At 47.4% G+C, this 22,241-nt stretch overlaps 1 protein-coding gene across 2 annotated transcripts in view; it reads left to right on the top strand.

Annotated features, from left to right (window-relative positions):
* Nucleotides 1-1,664: 1,664 nt before the first annotated feature.
* The window catches only part of LOC147904563 (ran-binding protein M homolog), a 112,509-nt gene continuing 91,932 nt past the window's right edge, over nt 1,665-22,241 (top strand). Inside the window, exons 1-2 of one of the 2 annotated variants that reach the window (XM_087387303.1) lie at nt 1,665-1,752; nt 1,998-2,075. The gene's annotated coding sequence lies outside the window, so the exon portion shown is untranslated. Of the gene's footprint in view, nt 1,753-1,819; nt 1,839-1,997; nt 2,076-22,241 lie in introns of those variants that run through there. The other variant, XM_087387312.1, reaches the window with a different exon arrangement.

Genomic DNA, 22,241 nt, shown 5'->3' with positions numbered 1-22,241 from the left:
AGCATGTAAGAGGAGGGGGCGGACAGCCACTCTCACCATATTCTGAAATTGTTGATGAAGCTAATAAGCACTATTAATATGGAATAGACGACGACCAAAAAAAGGCATATCATCTGTCAATCGTGCTATAGATAATGTCAAGCATACTGGAAAGTGATCAAACAGCAAGAGGGAATGATCAATCCACAATGCACATGTGAAACTAGCATACTGCTAAGCATGCAACAAATACCATCTGTCAAGTCGAGCCCAGTAATGAGTGAAAGCATTGTGACGGTATGTATAACCCATATCTCTATCCCTTGTTGAGAGCCATAAATCTTCTGCATGCAAGAAAGAAAGCATATCCTCCCAATGTCGAAGCTCAGTGGGGATCATGTGAGATCAATGAGTGGTGTTGTCTTGCATGGCAGGTGAGTTATTAAAGTCTCCACACAAAAAAGCATTAGACAGCCATGGATATTGCTTGAGGGAGGCCCACATTTGAGCTCTTATCGCAGAAGTTTGAGAGGCATAAACCGATGCTATTTCATAAAGATCGGCATGACAGATGCATCTGATTACCATCCATCGACCCTGGGGGTCATTGTGAGCAACCGTGGGCTGCATATTATGTTTCACCAGCATGCATACCCCCGAAAAGTGCATTGTACTAGCATAAAAGATGTCATAACCAGCAAAGTGGCCTTGCTGGCCAGCCAAGAAGTGTTGATTGTGTTCCTGTAAGGAAATTACATCGGGGTGCATTCTATGTACATAGTGCCAAAAAAGTCTCCACTTATTGACATTGCAAAGACCTTGGACATTGTATGTAATGCAAGTAATTAAAGCAGACATAAAAGATATGTACAGTGGAACCAAGAAACATAGTAAAGGTACAAGGTGTCAGGCCTTAGCCATGACATCGACGTCCACCTGGCCTCGTGGATCAATAGCTCTATCGTCCTCATCATTGTCACATATAGGAATGCCCTTCTTGAGCACATCAACCCACAGTCGAGAAGTCAGGCTATCAGCAGGGGTAGAGGCCTGACCAGGGGTGGAAGTAGAGGCATCCCAATGCCGAGATTGTAACGGTCGTGACTTAAGCGCAAATACCTTTTTGGGTTGCTGCCAGGCACCCTGGGGAGAGGCATTAGATTCTGAAAATTTGCCCTTTTCCTTATCCTTTTGCTTGGCTGAAACATGGACCACACTTTCTTTGGGAAGAGCAGATTTAGATGTCACATCACCCAACTTGCTAGGCATAGCCTTAGGCCCCGGACCATAAGTTGGAGGGGTAGTATTTTCTGGAGCAATAGCCGTAGGTGGGAGCTGATGCAAGACTGCAGGACACCGTGAAGCTAGGTGGCCAAACTTATGACAAGTAAAACAAGCACCTGCAAATACTCCCCATTTCAAGTCAAAATATTTTTCGCCTAAGGGAACATCCTCCACCTCTACCGCAATGGAAGGAGGGGTTGGGTGATCTGTATCCCAAAGAACACAAAACCGATTTCGATTACTCGAAGGACGCATACAACTTGCCCCAAAGTAGCTGCCAGACTTGGTAACTAAGCCCTCATATAATCCGGAAAATCCACTACCTCAACCCATACAGGGCAGTGATGGCGAATGAGGCCGTGATAATTCTGGCATGACATGCACCATTTGTCTGCCATAGAATAGAGGGGACATCTCCAAGTGCGCGCGATTGATTGCGAGGGGCATACTGTCCATGGTTTATGTGGACAGGTAGCAGGACTTGCTCAAGTATGCAAACGCCAAAACTGCTGGAGCTGTCGATGCTCCGATGACGCATGGAAGTCGCTATCACAAGAGCGAATGGTGATGTGGAGGTTTGGAATACCTTTGATGATGAAAAGGACAAAGGAATAAAAAAAGAAGACGTGAGAGGGAGGAGAAAGCCCAAATGTGCAAAATGTGCAATCTTAAAGTGTTAGATTAATGTCTCGCTTTTGAGCTGCTCCCTCATAAATCATCAGACTTCTGTGCAGGTCCAAATCCGTTTGTGTAGCTTCGTGATGATTTGCCTTGCCACGCTACGTTCTCCTCGAGACTAACTCCGTTTGCAGGTATAGTCGACTATTCAGCTCCTCCCTCTTTTCGTACATTCTGTCGAATTTCTCAACGCTTGTTTTGTCCCCACTTCATCGTCTCTTACTCAATCGTGTCCCATTGCCATTCTGGTCTGTATATCCTTGTTCAAATTATTATTATTGGCTCGGATGCAAAGTTATCTGAAAGCGTTTGGACCGTTTAATCTTCAGCAGAACAGCTGATTGCAGCAACTGGTTTAAATGGGCTCAACCTGTCAAAAGTTAAACTTTCCCAAATTTGGCAGTGGCGCAATTGCTGAAAATGGACATGTGGTTGGCCGTGAAACTGATTTAGTGTCAGCATATTCCTGGCCCGAATCACGGAATACCAAAGAATTGGGGAAATGCCTCGAGGAGTACTCTATAGAGCCGAACCATAAATTTTGTTACTCAAAACAAGATAGTCAAATAGCTGTTGAACTAAGCTTGGCCGTCTCAACAGGCTGTTGGCTAGAAGTAGGAATTCATTAGTAGCAATGGTTAAAACATTGTCCATTATGTCTAAACGTTTTCCCTTTGAAAGCCAATGCATCCCAAGCGTCCATAACTTTGATGCCGAGTGCTGACATGCTTTGCTTTGAAGATGGCTACATTTTGCCAGAATGCTAGCAAGAAACTTTCTGGCACACGGCCAAATGATTTGCGAAGCCCTATCCTAGCGAGAGCCCTATAGGCAACCTGGGACGAGATTTGCCAGGGAAGGCACCTCCTTCCCTCCGTATGCCATTATTAGATATCATTCCAGCTTTCACTATTTGTTCTGGCTGGACTGATGTTACTTGTGCTGGGAAAGTGAGAATCTTTGGTCACCAGTCAAGCCCTAACTAACTTCAAAAAAAACCACCCACCCCCCCGTCCCCCCCTTCCCCCTCAATCCACCACATACATACACACACTGATGTATGAATCATCTAGCTGATTGAACCCATCGTTCATAGAAGAAAGCAGCACAAGGTGATGACAAGTCCTCCAAGGCAAAACACAGTCAAGGATGGCTGTCAGAGGACTGAGTACAGAAGGGCAGACAGATGCTGAGGTATTGGCTCCTGTCTGCATCAATGAGGGCTTCAGGTGGATGCTCAATGCCTAGTATATGCACCCTTTTATAGGGCTGGAGGGGGCAGAGGATGAGTTTGGGCATGTTCCTAGATTCATCTAGGTATATGTTCTCACTGTATTAGTGTACATTTTTTGTTGATGGACACCTTCTTTTGCTTGGAAAATGCCTTTGAAAATTTTCAAACGATCTCTTTTGGGGAGGCTTAATGAGGCTTCAAATTATCTTTGGCTTTGAAAAAGGCCCGAAAGGCTTTGGAATATTGGAAAGGAAGTCTTAGAAAGGGCGTTAATCAGTTGGAGGCTTAATGACTTTGAGGACTCTTCTCTTTTGGCTTTCTATTCATGAAGGGGCCTTAAGGTAAAAGCGAAAGGATAATAACTAAAGAGGTAAAAAGAGTTTTTGACTAGCTGCCATGTGGAGAGATGGTGGTGAAGATAGGTTGAAGGGATTTGTAGTGCTGCCCTATGTCACATTTAGTGACACGTCATTGTGTTCCACCTCCCAGCTGTTGGTCCTTTTGTCTAGTTTCCTCATCTACTCTGCATGGGAGGTCGTGTGTGAGCTTCAGCCTTTTCTGTCTCTAGACTCTACATATCCTACAGGTCTGCTCCGCCTTGCTGCTTGTGCAACAGCCGCACTATTATCAAAACTCCTGCCTTGCTGCTGTGTGCAACCTTCAGTGCTCGTTACAAAATAATCTGGTCAATGGAAACCTTAGCGCACTGCTCCTCCTCCAGCTCTCTGCAAGGCATCTCCACGACTGTTGCTCAGCTTTCCAGCTGGAACCTTAACCAATCCTTAAACTCAGCTTCCACAACCAAAACACAGCATTCTGGTTAATTTGCAGCTTAGGAAAGGAGGCCAAAACTGGCTGGGAATCAAATTGCAGCAAAGAAAATCAATTTGCAGCACCCTAGAGTAAATCACACTTGTAGAAGGACTTCGTCTAGAGGCTGGAAACTCCGAACAGCAAAGAGAAAACTCAATGATTCGGCTGGAAGGGAGATCACAGTAGAAAAAGAACGTGGGAGAGGGAGAAAAAGGGGGCGGAAATAAGGCCCCCTCCCCACCCCGCCCAAGGGGTTTTTATTGCAATAAAAATCTGTACATAAAAGGTGGCTCATGAGAGAGCAATAGCTGAGTACAAATCTCAACAACTTTGGGAGCATAGGGGCTCTCAATTTAAAAGGCTGGGGCGGGTAGTGAAAAAGCGTATGCTTTCTCCTCCTCCTCCTCCGGAGGACAACGTTTGGGAGGTGGTAGCTAGTATCACTGCGTGGAACGTTTGGGTGGCTCGCTGCAGTCTCGTGATGGGTGAGCATCCGGTTCCACCCTCGGCTACCTTGGTCGCCATATGGCAAGATATCATCTACACCCTACGCTCCACCTGGGAGCGTGGGGCCCCAGGCTCTAGGGCGACTGTCGAGAGGCGTGCTCGATTCTACAAGGCTTGGCCTGCAGGAGTTTTCTACATCTTCACTCTGCGAGGGATTCGCTGGTTGTATAGCCCCCCCACTTGGCTGTTAGCCCTAGTACCAAAGATCCCCTAGGCAGTGAGCTGGGTTTCTCTGGAACAGGCAGGTCTTTTCTTTCAGCCTTTTCCGGTTTTTTGCCATACTGAGCACCTTCGGGGCTGCTGTTTTGTATGAAGTCTTTCAAGCATTAATAGAAGGTTCCTTTTTTTGAAAAAAAAGAAAGAAGAAAGAAAGTGTATGCTTTCTAAAAGCTTAAGTGGGCAAGTGGGGTGCCACTTGTCTTGTGCTTTTCCCCCTAAAAGCGGGGGAATTCAGCACTCTCTATTGTCCTGCACATTGCACAAACAATATCCAACACTTTAAGCCAAATGCATGCATTCTAGTTCTTGGACTATTATTAGTCCCTTGTTATTGTCCCCACGGTATTCTTTAACCAATGCAACACAAAGGAAAATGAAACTTGTTCTAGCTAACCGAAGTCAACTTTCTTTGACCAGAGTCAATATAAAAGCTTTCTCTTCATTTCTTGGGAGAAGTACAAATTCATGGCATTCCTCCGCTTCTGAACAGTTGCACTCAATTGAAAAGCTTCTTGGTACAATTATAGAACTTGGGGGTACTCATAGAAAAACTCCTCATCCACCCACTTGGCATCTAGTACTAAATAATTCTTGAACTTGACAAGGTACCTATGGGTATGGGTCCTTGTGATACACAATTTGTTCTGGTTGGAGGATCTTCTCCATTTCTTCCACCTCTGGTGGCTCTTCTTGAATTGGCTTCGTGGGTTTTGGTCCTTGATGTTTCTTCAGAAGACTCATATGAAAAGTATTGTGGATCTTGCAATGCTCGTGTAGTTCTAGTCGGTATGCGACTTCATTTATTGGCTTACCGACTTGAAAAGGTTTGTAATACCTGGTAGACAGCTTAGGATATGCCTTTTCTTTCTCTTTCATCTTCCCGACTCTGGCTCTCACGAACTGGAGGAGCACCCAATCTCCATCTTGGAGATTCCCGTCCCCTCTATGCTTATCCACCGCTGTTTTGTGCTTTTCTCTAGATCTTTCTATGGCTGCTCGAACCTGAGAAAAAGCTGTCTTGAGGTCTCTAATGTACTGGTCAGCTGTAAAAATCTCATTCTTGGTCTTGGGAATGGAAGTAAAATCACCTTCCTATAGATAACTTCAAAAAGGGCTTTTCCTGTGGAAGTGTGTTTTGGAGGTCAACATCTCCTGATGTCATGATGTCACTCTAGAGAGAGAGGGCCTTGCTTGTGGGTCTGCCCCCAGTGTGCGGCTAGGTTAGGTCGAGTGAGGGCCCATGTTGTGGGTGTGCCTGCCCCCTGTGAGGGTAGAGTAGTGTAGGCCAGATCTGCCCATATGGAGGAGGCTTGGGACCTGATGGGGGCCGCTATGGTGGCGCGCCTTGTGCTAGTCAGCTGTAGATGCCTACGGGGCCACTCTATGAGGAGACCAGCCCCTATGAGCCCTTTATAGGCTGAGTTGGGCCGACCTGCTGGTCGGCCACCTAGGCCTATTGGTCGGGTCTTATGCAGGGGGGGTCAGTCCTCCATATGGCTGTGTGGCAGCCCCTATATGGGCCAGGAGGCTGGTCGGCTATAGTCGGCCCTTGTAGGGCAGTGGGTTGGTCCATATATGCCAACCGACCGGGAGGGGGTGGGAGCCTATTTATAGCCCTTCTCCCTCACTTGTTCATCTTTTGTTGGAGCAGTTTTGCCCTATCTATAGCAGAGGTTTTCCCCACTGCTTTGGGGGTTTTTCCTGAGATCACTTGCAATTCTCTCATCTGTCTCTCTCCTTTCCAGTTTGGTGTGTATGTGGTTGGCTCACTGTCTCTTCATTTCCGTTCAGTTCCACTGCACTTCTCACATGGTATCAGAGCCACAGTTGGCTAGAGACTCGAGGTGTGGAGGGAGTGTTGAGCCAGCAAACAGAGAGGAGGTTTAGGGCGGCTGTTCGGAGGTGTTTGTGAGGAGGATTGTGTGAGGCGTGGACTGTTTGGGAGTCAAGGAAGGTACGCAGACTTTGAAGGGTGTTTTCAGATTCAAAGGAGGTTTTCTCAAGGGCGGGACAGCGAGGTGTGAAGGTCTTGTAGGCTCATAGCCTCTTCATCACGATTCACCATATCCAGCCCTCTTCTCCCCTTCTTTCCGTCCATCCCCTTCTCTCCTTCTACCCCATCGACCCTCTCTTCTCAGTTTCATTCCCTCATCACTCCGACATGTCAACCCTGACCGAGATGGTTGCGAGCAAGGCTAAAATTCCAGTTTGTCCACCTTCCCTATCGACCGTCAATTGGATGGACTCAACTACGATGTTTGGCAGGTCATGATGGAGTCTATGTTACAGTCGTATGATCTGGCGGACTTCATTTTGGTGGGAGTAGCCAGGCCTGATCCCCTTGTGTCCAACCTTGGTATCTTAGAGCAGAAGGAGGCTGAGACCTTGTCTCAGCTTTCGGACCGTGTCAATGCAAGGGTAAGGTCGTTTATCTTTCTTAAATGTATTCCTCAAGTGTGAGGCACATGACGGTGGCCAAGAGTATCTGGGAGCACTTGGCATCTCTATACAATCGATCCTCTCCCATGAAAAGGGTTTCCTTGGAAGTCCAGATGAGATTGTAGGATTCCAAGAGTCTTCATCGATGCGGGAGCACATCAACAAGTTACAGGAACTTCAGCAGGAGATCCTCCAAGCGGGGAAGCAGATATCTTCTGAGGACATGGCCATAACTCTACTGTCCTAGCTATCCTCGCAGTATGGTGCCTTCTATTCATTGTTGATAATGAGTGGAAGGATGAATGCATTGACCTGGGAGGAATGGGTTCCGATAGTGCTTGACCAAAAGGAGAGATTTGTGGATTGTACCTATGAGAGTGAGCTCGAGGCCTTGGCAGTTGAGTAGAAAGGGCCGAAGCAGTTGACAGCTGAGGAATGGGAAGCACTCAAGACGTGACGTACATGTAACCGATGTGACCAGAAAGGTCACTACTAGCGGCTATGTCCTCAAAGGAACAGTAACCAGTAGGAGGGTTTTACCGTCGCTACGACTTTTTTTTCAGCCTTTTAGTAGCCACGAGGAGTTGTTCCCGTTGTCTCAGGTGGCAGTATGTTACCAGTTTGTATTTTGTTTGGACGTTATGACCTGGCAAATCCAGAGGGGCTCTCCTAGTGTTCTGCTGCAGCTATTGTCTGATGAGCTGTTGGAGATCTGGAAGTGTTAGAAGATTGCCAATGTGGGAGTCCATACATATTTGATTGATCCTTGTGAGCTGTTCTATGCCCATTGTCATTGGAGCACTAAGGTTCATGATTCATCGATCTGGAGACAGTGTAACAGTTTGGACCTGAGAAGGGTATGCATATCTTTGTGATAAGTGCGTAGGCAGGGAAGTAGACCTAGCACCGAGGGCAGTATCAATTGGATCGTTTTACTAGTTGGACCAGTTGGGTTGTTGTACCAACAGACTTATTGTATCAATACCGGGATCAGAGGAGAGTATCCAACATCTGTGGCCTGGGAGCCACAGTATCAGGTTTCCAGTGATCTTGTTGAGGCAGTCCATGCCAAGAACGTGCTTCTTCGACAGTGCCCATGGCGGTCTTCAGCGATGGTCCATCACACGACGGATTCCTCCAATTGTTCCAGCGGCACACCTAGCTCCCTAGTGGTTGAGTTCCATCCAGGAGTTGAAAGGGGGTGTTGGAGGTCAACATCTCCTGATGTCACTATGGAGAGAGAGGGCCTTGCTTGTAGGTGTGCCCGCCCAATGTGAGGCTAGGTTAGGTTGAGTGAGGGCCTGTGTGCCCGCCCCGAGTGAGGATAGAGTAGTGTAGGCCAAATATGCCTGTTTGAAGGCCACCATGGTGGTGTGCCTTGTGCTGGTCAGCCGTCGATGCCTGTGTGGCCACTCTATGAGGAGGAGACCAGCTCCTATGAGCACTTTATAGGCTGAGGTGGGCCACCCTGTTGGTCAACCACCGAGGCCTATTGGTCGGGTCCTATGCAAGGGGGGTCAGTCCTCCATATGGCTGCGTGGCAGCCCCTATATGGGCCAGGAGGCTGGTCGGCTATAGTCAGCCCTTGATGCAGGGGACCAGCCCCTTTTAGGGCTGTTTGCCAGCCCTTATAGAAGGCTGAGGGGGTCGGCCCGCAAGGGCAGTCGTCGGCCCTTGCAGGGCAATGGGTCGGCCCATATATGCCAACCGTCCAGGAGGGGGTGGGAGCCTATTGATAGCCCACCTCCCTCACTTGTTGCCCTATCTATAGTGTAGAGGTTTTCCCCACCGCCTTGGGGGTTTTTCCTGAGATCACTTGCAGTTCTCTCGTCTCTCTCCTTTAGTGCTAGCCTTCGTCATGGCTGAGTCTGCCCTTCACCTCCGGAGTGCCGACAGAAACTCAGTACGAAGACTTTGTACAAATGGATGCTCAAGTATGTGTGGTGTGTGGATTTGTATGTGTGAGAGCATATTTTTATACTATGGTCTACACCCACTGTTGGGCGCTGATGACGTCAGTGGGGATGTCATAGTAGCTAGTCCCTGCTATGCATGATGGAGTTTATGGTTTTCAACCTTGTGAGTGACTATCATGAGATTGAAACTGCACTATGTTGTGTTTTTAGAGGATGAGTTTGGGAATGTTCCTGGATTCATCTAGGTATATGTGTGTAGTTGTCTCTCTCTCTCTCTTCATTTCCGTTCAGTTCCGCTGCACTTCTCATAGTGTGAGTGATGATATTGTACTCAAACTCCACTAAAGGAAGGTACTCTTTCCACTCAGCTTCTGCTCAGACACATAGCATTTTAAGAGATCTAGCATCATGAAATTCACAATCTCACTTTGACCATCTGATTGGGGGCTAAAAGAAGAAGAAAAATTTAACTTCATCCGCATGTTGTCAAATAAAGCTCTCCAAAACAAACAAGTCATCCGGGGGTCTCGATCACTTACTATTGATTTGGGCAGCCCATGGTGCTTGAAAATCTGTGCCATGAACAACTTTGCCATGTGTTCCGCTTTGATGGTCTTATTAAAAGGAATAAAGTGAGCTTTTTTACTGAATCTATCAATAATAGTCCAAAACCCATCATTTCCATTCTTTGCTGTTGGTAGATCAAAGATAAGGTCCATGGCTATGCTTTCCCTTGCAGCTTGAGGTATTGGAAGTGGCATCAATAACTTTGGGGTCTTTTGTCTGACATTCTTACTTTTTGGCAAGTTGTGGATATCCTTCTGCATACCTGGCCAAAAGAAGTACCTTTCAATAGCTTGGGTTGTGGTGGAGATACCTCGATGACCTGCATACGGTGGTGCATGAGATTCCTCCATTATTTTCATCCGCATGTCATGAGTCACACATAGATAATCGTCTTTCATTGGCTGGTTGACTGGCCTTGCTGAATATTCTCCATGAACTTCCCAAAGTTAAGGTCCTATAGATAGTGCTCTTTCATCTCTTCAAGGTCTCTATGATGGGCGATGGTGACATTATTTGCAAGGGGCCTTTTGGAAAGGGCATTTGCCACCCTATTTTGTGCTTCTGGAGTGTGGACAATCTGAAAATGGAATATGGACAGAAAATTTGCCCATCTCAAATGCTTTTCTGAGAGGTACCCGAGGCTTTGGTGATCTGTCTTGACCTTAAAATCAGCCCCTAAAGATAGTGTTTCGAGATAGTAAGAGCATGAATTACAGGCAACATCTCTTTCTCATACGTTTCCATATGTCTCGGCATCTTGCAATCTCCTACTTTAGTAGGCGACCACATGTCCATTAACAAGGGTGCCCTCTCTCACCAGCCCTGTTTGGCCCCTTGTGGTATGCAAATGACGTGGTGTTGCTGCCCTCCTCTGCAAAGGCCCTTCAGAGACACTTGGATGCATTACAATCATTTTGTGATTTGGATGATTTGAAGGTCAACCTCGGTAAGACCAAGGTCAAGATCCTCAACACATCCCGAGCAGCTATGCATAGAAACTAGTTTACTTTGGATGGATCATTAGTTGAGATTGTTTCATCTGTTGAGGTCAACATCTCCTGATGTCACCGTAGTGAGAGAGGGCTAGTGCTTGTGGGTCTGCCCCCCCCCTGAGGCTAGGGTAGGTTGAGTGAGGTTTCGTGTTGTGGGTGTGCCCGCCCTCGTGAGGATAGAGAGGTCCTTTCAGGCCCACGTGTCAGCCCCACGTGCAGGCGCATTGTTTCCAGGCAGGGGGCAATAGATCAGCCTATGTGCTCGTGGGAGCTCTTGGAGGCGCCTAGGGTTGTGGGTCAGATCCCTGCTGATTAGGGTATCTCATGGGCCCGTTTGCGTGCTGTGTGAGCAGTCCTTGGAGGTGTGTAGAGGCTTGCTATGGACAAGGGGGTCCAGCCTCTTTATAAGCATATGTAGAGCAGCATATGGATGGCCGCCTCGGCTGCTGCTGGCCCTCAGGTCGGCTTGTTTGGAGTAGGGGCTCAGCCTTGATATAGGGCCTTGTTGAAACCAGCCTCAACATCGTAAAGGGTGGTAGGATCCACTTAATTACAGCATACACAGTAAATTGACAAGTAAATATGCACCACAGAACAAATCACAGGGGAGCGTTCTACTCAGAAACAAGGACACCGATTGGCCCCAAATGTTGGCACCCCTTGTGGTATTTATTGAACATTCATTTGAAGTGAAGTGGCTGATTACAAAGGTCTCTGGGAAGTTTGACCACAAGCAAACCAACGCCCGCAAACTTCCCGTCCAGCCCACCCTGTAATTCCTTGCTCAACTTCAAACGGCAAACGGCATCCAATCACTAGGCAATCTTGTATCCTCAGGCAACCAAAGCATGCAATAGAGACCCCAATAGCATCCACTGTCTGTGTGAGAAAGAGAGAGAGCAACAGTGAGAGCAAGAAACGGGAGAGAGAGTGAGCTGAAAGCTTAGTTGCAAATAGATGAGAGTAAGAGTGATACAACTGAAGGAGTGAGATAAGGTTTTGTCCTAGTGACAAAACCTTAGTAGTCACTAACCATAGTTAGTGGACTAACTGCGGAGGTTGTTTGACATAAACCTCTTCCAACAAGTTTCCATTTAGGAAGGCTGTTTTAATGTCCAACTGATGAACATTCCACTCAAAATGTGCAGCCAGTGCAATAACAGATCGGATGGTGGTCATCCCGGATGTAGGAGCAAAAGTCTCCTCATAATCTATGCCCTTTTTCTGAGCATAGCCTTTGGCAACCAGCCTTGCCTTGTATTTGTCAATCGAGCCATCTGGCTTCCGTTTCACCTTGAAAACCCATCGTGTACCAATGGCATGTTTACTTGGTGGCAAGTCTACGACATCCCAAGTCTGATTTTTCTGAATGGACTGCAATTCATCGTGCATGGCATTCATCCAATGCACATTGTCCTTTGCTTCTTCGAATGTTGCAGGCTCCTCCTCATCGAGAAGAGTACCTGCATATGCTGATTCCACTGAATTAGCACCTTCCATGTGCCTTACTGCACTGCAAGTCCTGCCAGGTAATGGAGCATCAATCTTACTCTCCCTGAGAGTTTGTAACAGCCAATGTGGGACTGTTTTTGCTGCATGTATGTCTGCAATTTCTTGCTGAACCACCTGTTCCACTGCTTGTGGAGGTGGCAAGACATCCTGTGGCTGAACTGGAGCATCGGGAGGTGGCTGTAAATTCTGATTTGCATGAGAAATATCAGCAGGGGAACCCAAGGCAATGGGTAGCAACCCCTCAAAAACATCCTCTAAAGAAGAAGGCATATGAAATTCAGCCTGAGTGTGAGCTGAATTTTCTGCAAATATCACATCTCTACTGACAATGATCTTGCGTGTAGCAAGATTGTAGAGACGGTACCCCTTGCTTTCTGCACTGTACCCAACAAATATGCACTTAATTGCCTTGAAATGCAAGATAAAAAGGCATAATCCTGTCCAACAAAGTTGGCTGCAGCATCCCCACTGTTAGATGCATGAGGAGCTCAATCTGAAACAGCCATACCGGAGCTGTTTTTATTCTCTTTTGCAAGCCTTTTCCTGCATTCTGCAATGTGATGACCTGGCTTTTTGCAGTAATGACAAAAACCCTTCTTCTTGGGCTTACTTGCATCATTCTTAGCCTTTTGTGAAGGCTGTCCTGACCCATTGGAAGGCTGATTTACTGATGTCTTTGCCTGTCCCTTTCCTTTTGACTTTAACTTTGAGAGCATGGCTTGTTCACCTCCACGTGAAGCCAAGTTTTTCCTGGTCTGCTCTTCTTGAAGCAGAAGTCCTATCAACTCATGAAAAGTGAGAGGATTTGCAACCCCCCTCAATGATAAGTTCAGCGAGGTATGAAAGCTGAGATAAGTCTCAGGAAGAGAATTCAGAGTGGTGGTAATCATCTCTGAAGCAGGAATAATCTCATCAATGTTCAATGATTGCTCTCTGAGATCCTGTAGCTTTGTGAGGTGGACTGACATGGAGTCACCCTCTTCCATATGTGTATTACTTAACTCTCTTTTCAAGAAAGATACCCTTGCATCATTCCGGGCTGCATACATGCTTTCTAAGATATCCCACGCTGCCTTCGAGGTCTTACACGACCGGATATGCGGAATGATAAATCTTTTCACTGAAAGAAAGATGCATGACAAAGCTAAGGCATCCCGTGAATCCCATCTCTTTTGTTCTGGAGTGGTGGCTACAGCTGCACCAACAACTTGTCTTGCAGTTGCACCCTGTGCACGACCTCTTTCTCCTCCTTGCTGGGGAGGGGTATAAGGTGCCATACTTGCTGGTCGGATCTCACCCCCATTCACATAATCCCATAAATTGCGAGAAATCAGAATAGTGCGTACCATAAAACTCCATAGGGAGTAGTTGGTACCATCCAACTTGTCTTCCTGTGAAAGGCCATCGAACTGGAAATCATTCTGATTTTGCTGGGCCATATCTGAGAAAGAGATTTTAGCAGATACAAAACTGAATTCCCTTACTGGGAATGAAATGCACAACTCCCAAAAAACACAGCCAAGCACTGGCTGAAAATGCAACTCAGATTTCTGCAATTTCTCTGTCAGAAATCTGTCAAAGCATCAAAACTCTCCCAAAATCTGCCAAAAGTGCTGCAAAACACTTACAGAAAGGCAGTGTGAACTGAAATCTCCAAAATTGCTCTCTGAACACAAAAGCCCCAAAATAGGCCTGAAATTGCAACCAGAAAGGGGCAAATTGACCAAAAGCCCCAAATGTTGTAAAAATTGCGCTCTGTCTGCAAAAGCCCCAAATTTCATTGCGAAATTGCAGTGTAATCACAAAATCCCCAAATTTCTGCAAGAAATTGTACTGCAAAACTGAAAGCCCCAAATTTTGAGCTTGAAATTGCAACTAGAAAGGGGCAAAAGCACAGAAAGCCCCAAATTTTGCAATTTCAGCAGAAAGACCCAAATTTTTGGGCTAAACCTCTGAATCTACCTGCAATGTCTACTTCACAAGCAACTATGAACCCGAAAATACCCAAATGACTGCAAAAGACTGCAAATGTCTGCACAAATACCACCAGATCTGCAAATGTTGCAGAAGAACTGCAAGAATGCCTACCAAGGATCACCGGTAGATGAAGGAACTTGCACAATAAACCTTGTACAGAATCCGTACACCTGCAGTATAACTGTACGGAATGCAGTACGGCGGCTGATGTAGGTGTGCAGTACGGAACTTGCAGGTACGGATGTACGGACGAGCAGGTACAACACAATACGGGTGTACACAGGTGTACGGCAGATCTGCAGTACGGACGTACAGATCTGCGGTGACGAAACAGTACGGCGCAGTACGGACGCACAGATTGTGGAGCTCGAGCAGATCTGTACGGTCGAAGGTATGTACAGAGCGTTGGTACGGACGAGGAGCAGATCTGGTACGGCGAAGGTATGTACGGAGCACTGGTACGGAGCTGTACGGCGACGAATGGTAGTGCATGTAATATTCAGGACTGTACGGAATCAGTCCGTACAGATTGTACGGACGATCTGTATGGATGACGAACGATTGGAGCAGGAAGCTGTTGGGCTGGAGCTGGAGGCGAATGTGCAGCAGGAGCAAGAGCAGGAAGAACCCGCTCTGATACCAAATGTGAGAAAGAGAGAGAGCAACAGTGAGAGCAAGAAACGGGAGAGAGAGTGAGCTGAAAGCTTAGTTGCAAATAGATGAGAGTAAGAGTGATACAACTGAAGGAGTGAGATAAGGTTTTGTCCTAGTGACAAAACCTTAGTAGTCACTAACCATAGTTAGTGGACTAACTGCGGTTAGGGGGGAAAACCTCTTAAAGAGGGAAAAGTGCCCCTAACTAGCTTATTAAATTACATTGGTCACTGCTGAATTATATCTATAATTCTAACAGTCTAAATCACTCCTACAATCGCACAACCAAGTGCCCAACCAGCCAAACATGGCTGAACAATTGCAAGACAAGGCCCTCAACAGTTGTGAACTCTGGTGCAATCAAACAACCAAACACTTCCCAGAGGGTTGCCTCAATCTATAGCCTCCCTGGCCACTGTCCAACAGCATAAATCAACCCTTCTTCGCGAGGAAAGAAACCCAAACGCAATAACTAGCCAGCAACCAATCAGGGAACGGCAAAAGCAGGCAAAGACAAGCCTTCTTCTACCCGGAATCTACAGAAGAAAGGTCACCCTGGAACACCCACGCCTGGAAAGTTACTAAAATCAGCTCGCACAGCCCGGAAGCCTCTAGAAATCAAGTCGCAATCTTCCTGCACAGCTTGGACAGCCTAGAAACAAATCGCAATTTTCGTGGGACAGCCTGGACAGCCTGGAAACTCCTGAAAACAGATGGCAATTTCCTGTAGCAGCCCAGAAATACTTGGAAATAGAACCAGAACAGGACGCAGTCACCTGGCACAGCCCGGAGGACTTGGAAACAGAATCACAATTTGCAGAAGACATGGCAGAAATCGCAATCTGCAAGAGGCTCTGGATCTGGTGCGTTTTCCTCTGGCAGGCCCTGGATGCACTGGTACTGGCCCTGGTTGGTGACGATTTCCTCTGGCAGGCTCCGGAAGCTCCTGGTAATATGTGATTTTGCTCTAGCAGCACCTGACAGGCTCAGGTAGCTCACAACTGATGATCTGGCTCCTTCTGGAACTGATTTGGCCAACTGAACCCAAAAAAGGAGCCCTGTTTGTAGTCGTGTGCTAAAATTAGCAATTTTTAATTGCACCACTCTTTTAGCCCCCCTTGGTGCACACTTTGGCCCTAAGAATTAATTGCCTAGTAACCGGGTGCACATTCACTATTTCCAAGGGCCCACTAGGAATTTTATTTCCCCAAGTCCCGCCCCATGGCCGGACCCTCACGCCCCAGAGACTCAAGGCAGTCACGCGCAAATTACGGGAGTCGCAAATCAAAAGTCCCATAATTTCATGTCATCGTGACAGACCCCCCTGTTGAAAGAAGGCAAACGTCCTCGATTGCTTGCAAATCAAAACAAAAGAAAATAGTAGCAATGGAAAAATCAAAAGCAAATGAAATAACCAAAGCTGAAATAGAAAAATAACCAAATAATTAAATCTGAAAGACAGCCAACAATGTGATCAAGAGATCAACCAAGTCTCAAATGGGAGCGACCCAACAGACCAACCAAACCTGAAAGGACAGCATACCAATGCCACTAACAGGTCAACTAACAATGAATATGTATCTGTAGAGCCATGGTAACAAATACATAATACATTGCACATAAGATGCATCAAAACCAAGTGGCTAGCACACCAATCATAGAGGCCCTCACGGCGAAGATACTGTCAACAACCATTACGTCGGGTGAAACAAAAATGCAACACCAAGTGTCCTCTAGGATACATGAATGGGTCTGTACAACAAGAATGGAAGCGCTAACTCCCCCCTTGCGCATCAGGTAATGCTACAGACACCTAGCGCTCTGCTGAACTGGGCTCCAACTGGAAAGCCTCAAGATAAAGCTGTAACACCTGAGGAGTATCTGCCAACTCGTCCTCCTCCATCCACTTCGCATTTAATGATGAATAATTACAAAATTTCACCAAATAGGTTGTACAACTTTACCTTTTACTTTCCTTTGTCTATGTGCTAGAAGTTGCTTGGGTACAAGGATCTCATCCAAGTCTTCCACCTCTGGCTGGATCTCTGAAGGCAAATCCGTAGGCACATCACCTTGACAAGGCTTAAGGAGACTTACATGAAAAGCATTGTGAATCTTCCAATGATTAGGCAATTGTAAGCGAAATGCTACATCATTAATATGTTGAGTTACCTTGAAAGGCCCATGGTACCTCATACTTAGCTTAGGGAATAGTCGAGTACGACCCCGTGTACTTTTCAGCCTTGCTTTCTAAAAATGCAGCAAGACATAATTACCTTCCTTGATGACAACATCACGCCTGTGCTTGTCTATTGCCTTTTTCTGCTTCTCCTGTGACTTCTGCAATGCTTGTTTCACCTTTTGATAAGCTATGTCCAAGCTCTCCACATGCTTATCAGCCTCAAAAATTTTATCTTTTGTCTGCAAGATGGGTGGAATCTTACGTCGGCCTTCCACTATCTCAAATGGAGCTTTACCTGTGGAAGAATGTACCGTGTTATTGTAAGCGTACTCCACCAAGGGTAAGAACTTCTTCATTGTGACTGGTGTTCCGAAACATAGCATTTCAGCAAATCTAGAGCTGTGGAATTTGCCCCCTCTGATTGCCCATCGGTCTGTGGATGAAAAGTAGAAGAAAATAGGAGGGTAGTGTCCATATTCTCAAAAATTCCCCACCAAAACAAGCTAGTCATGTGTGGGTCTCTATCACTCACAATTTACTTTGGCATACCATGATACTTGAAGATATTATGCATGAATAACTTCGTCATATGATTTGCCCCAATCTTCTTCCGTACAGGAATGAGGTGTGCCTGCTTGCTGAAGCGATCAATGATCGTCGATATTCCATCATTACCTGTAGGTGTCCTCGGCAAATAAAAAATAAAATCCATGGCTATGCTCTCCCATGGTCCACTGGGTATGGGCAAAGGACGTAACAGTCTAGGAGTCTTCCCGCGATCATACTTCGCCTTCTGACAGGTTAGGCATGTGCGAACATACTCATCAACATCGCGACGCAGCGTAGGCCAATAAAAGAAATGCCCCACCGCCTAATTGTAGCATCAATACCTCGATGTCCTGCATATGGAGGATCATGACATTCTCTCATGACTTTCTACCTTAGCTGCTTAGTTGTTACACACAACCTGCCATGCATCATCATAAACCCATCCTTAAGCACATAATGCTCGTGCCTCTGTCCATTATGAAGCTGGTCATAAATTTCAGCAAATTGCTCATCTTCCGCATAGTAATCCTTCATTACATCATGTCACCACAATGTAAATATCCTAAGTCAAAGTACAGTTGACCATTTATTTGATCATAATTAAAGAGTTTTTCCATATGGATTAATTATGGTCAAAAGAGTTTTTCTATTGGTCAAAGAACTACGGTCACAGATACTTGACTTCGGTCAAGTAAGCCTGATCTCGGTCAAGAAGACTTGGTTTATACCAAGAAGGTTAACTCCGATTAACCAAGATGTGCCAACTTCGGTTGGAGAGACTTGACTTTAATTAATTAAGGCGCCTCGACCCTTGGTCAAAGCCCATTAATTATGATCAAGAGTGTTGACTTCGGTCAACCAGAGAATAAATATATATTTTTGTATTTGTTATGTGTGCACATGTGTTCAGTGGGGATGCCCACTGTGACTAGAATTAGTCCACAGTGTGTTATTTGCATGCAAAGCGCTAACAATTAATTTTTTTTTTTTTTTTCCGAAAAAACAGTGCTAATTATATTACTTCGAGAACAAGATACAAGAGGTCAGCTTATAGCTGACGGGCTGCGTTCACAAACCGGACGCAGCCCTAAAAGGTAGCATAATAAAAATCATACTCTCACGGAGGGATATGATGAGTGTGAATGAACAGCCATCGGGGTGGTGAGTAGTGCCACCGAAGGCCCTGCGTAGTCTGCTCGAAGAAGAGGCCCTGTGTGTCCCAAGCCCGGAGGAAGCGTCTCCGCTTCTCCTGACCGGCCCGGGAGTCTCCTTGAATCTGGTCCCACTGGCCTCTGAGGGTATGAATAATCTCACTCCAAATCTCCGCCATGATCTGGGCAGTCGATAAGGAGGTGCCACCGAGGATCTGCGCGCAGCGCGAGGTCCAGATGTGCCACCCTGTAATGCTGCTGATGATCTCCCAGACTGGCTGCCTCTCCCGAACTCCTGTATCAGCCTCTGCTAGGTGCTGTGGGATACCCTCGAGCGGCCCCCACGTCCCCTGTGTGATAAGGAAAGTGGGGTCCTGCTGGCATGCCTCGAATAAGTGATGAAGACCAGGTGCGGTGCTGCACCAACAGAACGCGCCCCAAGTGATCAATCCTAGCTCTGGTGCTGCGCGAGTAAGAAGCCCGAAAGTCCACCTCCACACTACCTGGGCGCGAGTGCAGCTCCACAGGCAGTGTTTTGGTGACTCCTCATCCGCATGGCAAATCTGACAGCATCCGTCCTGGCCTATCTGCCTCAACCAGCTCCCCACTGGAAGACCTTTGTGGGCAAGAAGCCACAGGAAGTATGAGATCTTCCGCGGCCGCCAGCTCTCCCACAAGGCCTTCCAGAATGCTTGCAAAAAGAACCTGGAAATACCCTGTGCGTACCAGCTGGGTCGCTGGGTGGGGGGGCGGCTCTGCATCCTCCCGAGAACTCGCCTGCCCAGAGTCGTGCTGTAGGCGAAGAAGGAAGTCGGCCCCTGTCCTGTCACAATCTCTGGCCACCACCACTCTCCTGGGTCCCAATCAAGCTCTGACAAGGCCCGCCGCCCCTCCCAGAGCCAAAGACGCCAAAGCTGCAACTCATCCTGCTCGATACTAGGGTCGGTACGCCAGACCTTCCCCAAAAGGCCTACGACCCTAACCCTCTGCCACGGGAGTAGGGGGTCGATGAGCGCATCCTCTCTCCTGAGTCGTCCATCCCCTGAAACCGCGAAGAAGGAGATAGAGGAGTCATCCATACGTCCTGCGACCACCAGTGGGATGCCACGGGGGGTGAACTGTCCCAGCCAGCGGGTGTCACCAGGCATGAGGACCTGAGGCTCAGGTGGAACCAACCAAGCAGCTGGGATCGCACCGTCGATCTCCGTGCGTCTCGCCTGGACTCCACGTGCACCTCCAGCTGCGTCTGCAAGATCAGCCATCTCCAGATGTCTGTACGTATCCCTCCAAACTCGAAGGGACCGGGCTGGCCCCCTCATCCAGCCGTCCCACCTGATATGTGATCTCTCCCCCAACTGAAGGCCCTCGGCATCTCTGACCTGACCATTCCAGATGAGCGGCTGGCGATCGATCTCCTCCTGACAGCTGGGAGGGGACTGAATGAGACTGAGACGGAGCCGCCTCCAAACCATGAGGAGGCTACGAACGAGTGGGGAACGGGGCTGAGTGAGCGGGGCGGAAGTGAAGATCCACCTGAGGGACGGTAGCCACTCTCCACCTCGGCGCGGGACACAAGAGCCGACTCCCTGCTGAAGTAACATCTTCCACGTCTGCCCCCCCGGGGTCAAACCGCGGATGACAAGCTTGCCTAACAAGGCCTGACTCTGAAGCTCTGGATCGATAACCCCCAGGCCACCCTCAGCCTGCGGAAGAATGACTGTCTGCCAAGCAACCCTGGCTCTGGTATCTCTAAGACCATCCTCCCCAGACCAAAGGAAGTTCCGAACCAACCTCCTGAGCTGTGCCACGCTAGATCTCGAGAAGCACCAGCAGGAAGCCACATACCAAGCCGTGGCTAGGAGGACCTGGTTAACTACCAGGGCACGACCTGCAAGAGACAGCTTAGCAGTGCTCCAGAAAGCCAGCTTCCGTCGGATGGAGTCTAGCACCGGGAGAAACTGCTGAGCTGGCGTGATGTCTAGGCCAGCGCTAACAATTAATGGGTACCATGGTGGTGCGCATTAATTAATTGTTGCAAGTACTAGGAAGAGTTATTTTCCTAAGCGCAATGGAGCCTAACAAGAGTCTAGGAGGCGGTTCGCGTGACCAAGTGCTTCGAAGACTCCAGAGTTGTCCTTAGTGGCATGTAATTAGGAAAGTAATGTAGAAATTGACAAGTGGCTTGTTGCCAAGAAGGAGAGCCTGAGAGCTCATGTAATTTCAATTCACGTTTTGAATTTGTATGCTCAGCTTCCACGCCGAACGGATGTACTCCAATTCTCTATGATGAATAAAGACCTTCGGGGGGGTCCAGCCCGACATGTTGTCCTGGGCCCTAGCTATGTGCAGAGAGAGGGAGAGAGGGAGAAAGAGAGCGCTTATGAGAGTGTTTTTGCAGTAAATGATGAGCGTGGGATTACATGCGTGGGATTTCATTGGTATCAGAGCTTGCTTTCGAGGCTTTTTCAAGCTTTGATGATTGGGCAGATAGAGCGTGAAGAGCGCAAGCGTTTGAGGTTACGCAGATCTAGGCACTAATGAATTTGTGACAAAAAATCTCTGCTTGAAGCTACCTTGATTGCACTCTTGTTGGTAGATGCGATGAGCGCAGCAGGGATTAGTAAGCATGGCCGTACTCTCTATGCCAAGGTTCGGACAGGGATTGGCGTAGCAGCGCGGGTCCATGAGCAGAGGAAGAAGATGAAATGAATGCAAGCAGTTCCGTTGACGGAAAGACTGATGCAGAGATTCTGTTCATGTAGCAAGCACAAGCCACGAGATTTTATTCGGAGGTCTCGTCGTGAGCTGAATACTTTGTTCATCGTTTGGAGCCTCTGATGTTGTGCGTCAAGCTGCGGGTGTTGATTCGCAATTGCTAGAAAGGTGTAGAGAAGGTGCAAAGCAGCAGGTCTTGCCATCGTTCCATTTTTCGGCGACACAGATTGTGGCGATGCAAAAGTGTCTAACCAAGCGTTGATGTGGTGCTTACACGTGGCAGAGGTCTTGGCAGGTGCTAATGTGGCACACGTGTGTAATTTGACACGTGGTAGGTGACGTGGCGACCACACGAGTGAGATGATGTGGCAGCCAGCCCAACAGATGACGTGGCAGGACACGTGGCAGCTGACCTGGACTGCCAGCTAGACAGCTGATGTGGCAGACTTGAGGTTAAGCTAGCTTAACCTTGGTTAGTGGACTGGTTAGAGGTCCAGTTAGTTGACCCAACCAGACCAGTCTGGTCACTGTAACCAGAGTGTGACCAGTCCAGTTAGTCGAGTTGCAGACTAACCAAACGAGAACCAGTCAGTCTGGTTAGAGTAACCAGTAGTTACCCATCTGGTTACTGTCAAAAAAAAAAAGGACAGTTGCAGAGACTGTTTCTTTTAGCAGTTTCCACCTACCTGAGAGAGTATTAACTGTCAGAAAAAGCAGAAATCAGATAAAATCAGAGATTTGCACAAGTAAAAAAATCCATGCCTTTGTGCTCAGAAAAAGGGAATCAGATGTATACTCAGTGCTTTTTGCAGCAGCCAGAAAAGGGGCAATATAGTTGTTGATGCCTTGGCAACTTTGTGGGTATATGCCTTG

Source organism: Dipteris shenzhenensis, chromosome 2, assembly GCF_047967505.1.
Source record: "Dipteris shenzhenensis isolate YYH24624 ecotype China chromosome 2, Dip_SZ_1.0, whole genome shotgun sequence".
NCBI classification, from domain to species: Eukaryota; Viridiplantae; Streptophyta; class Polypodiopsida; order Gleicheniales; family Dipteridaceae; genus Dipteris; species Dipteris shenzhenensis.
The sequence above is the reverse complement of the archived record's forward strand: the minus strand, read 5'-3'. Positions and strand labels throughout refer to the sequence as shown.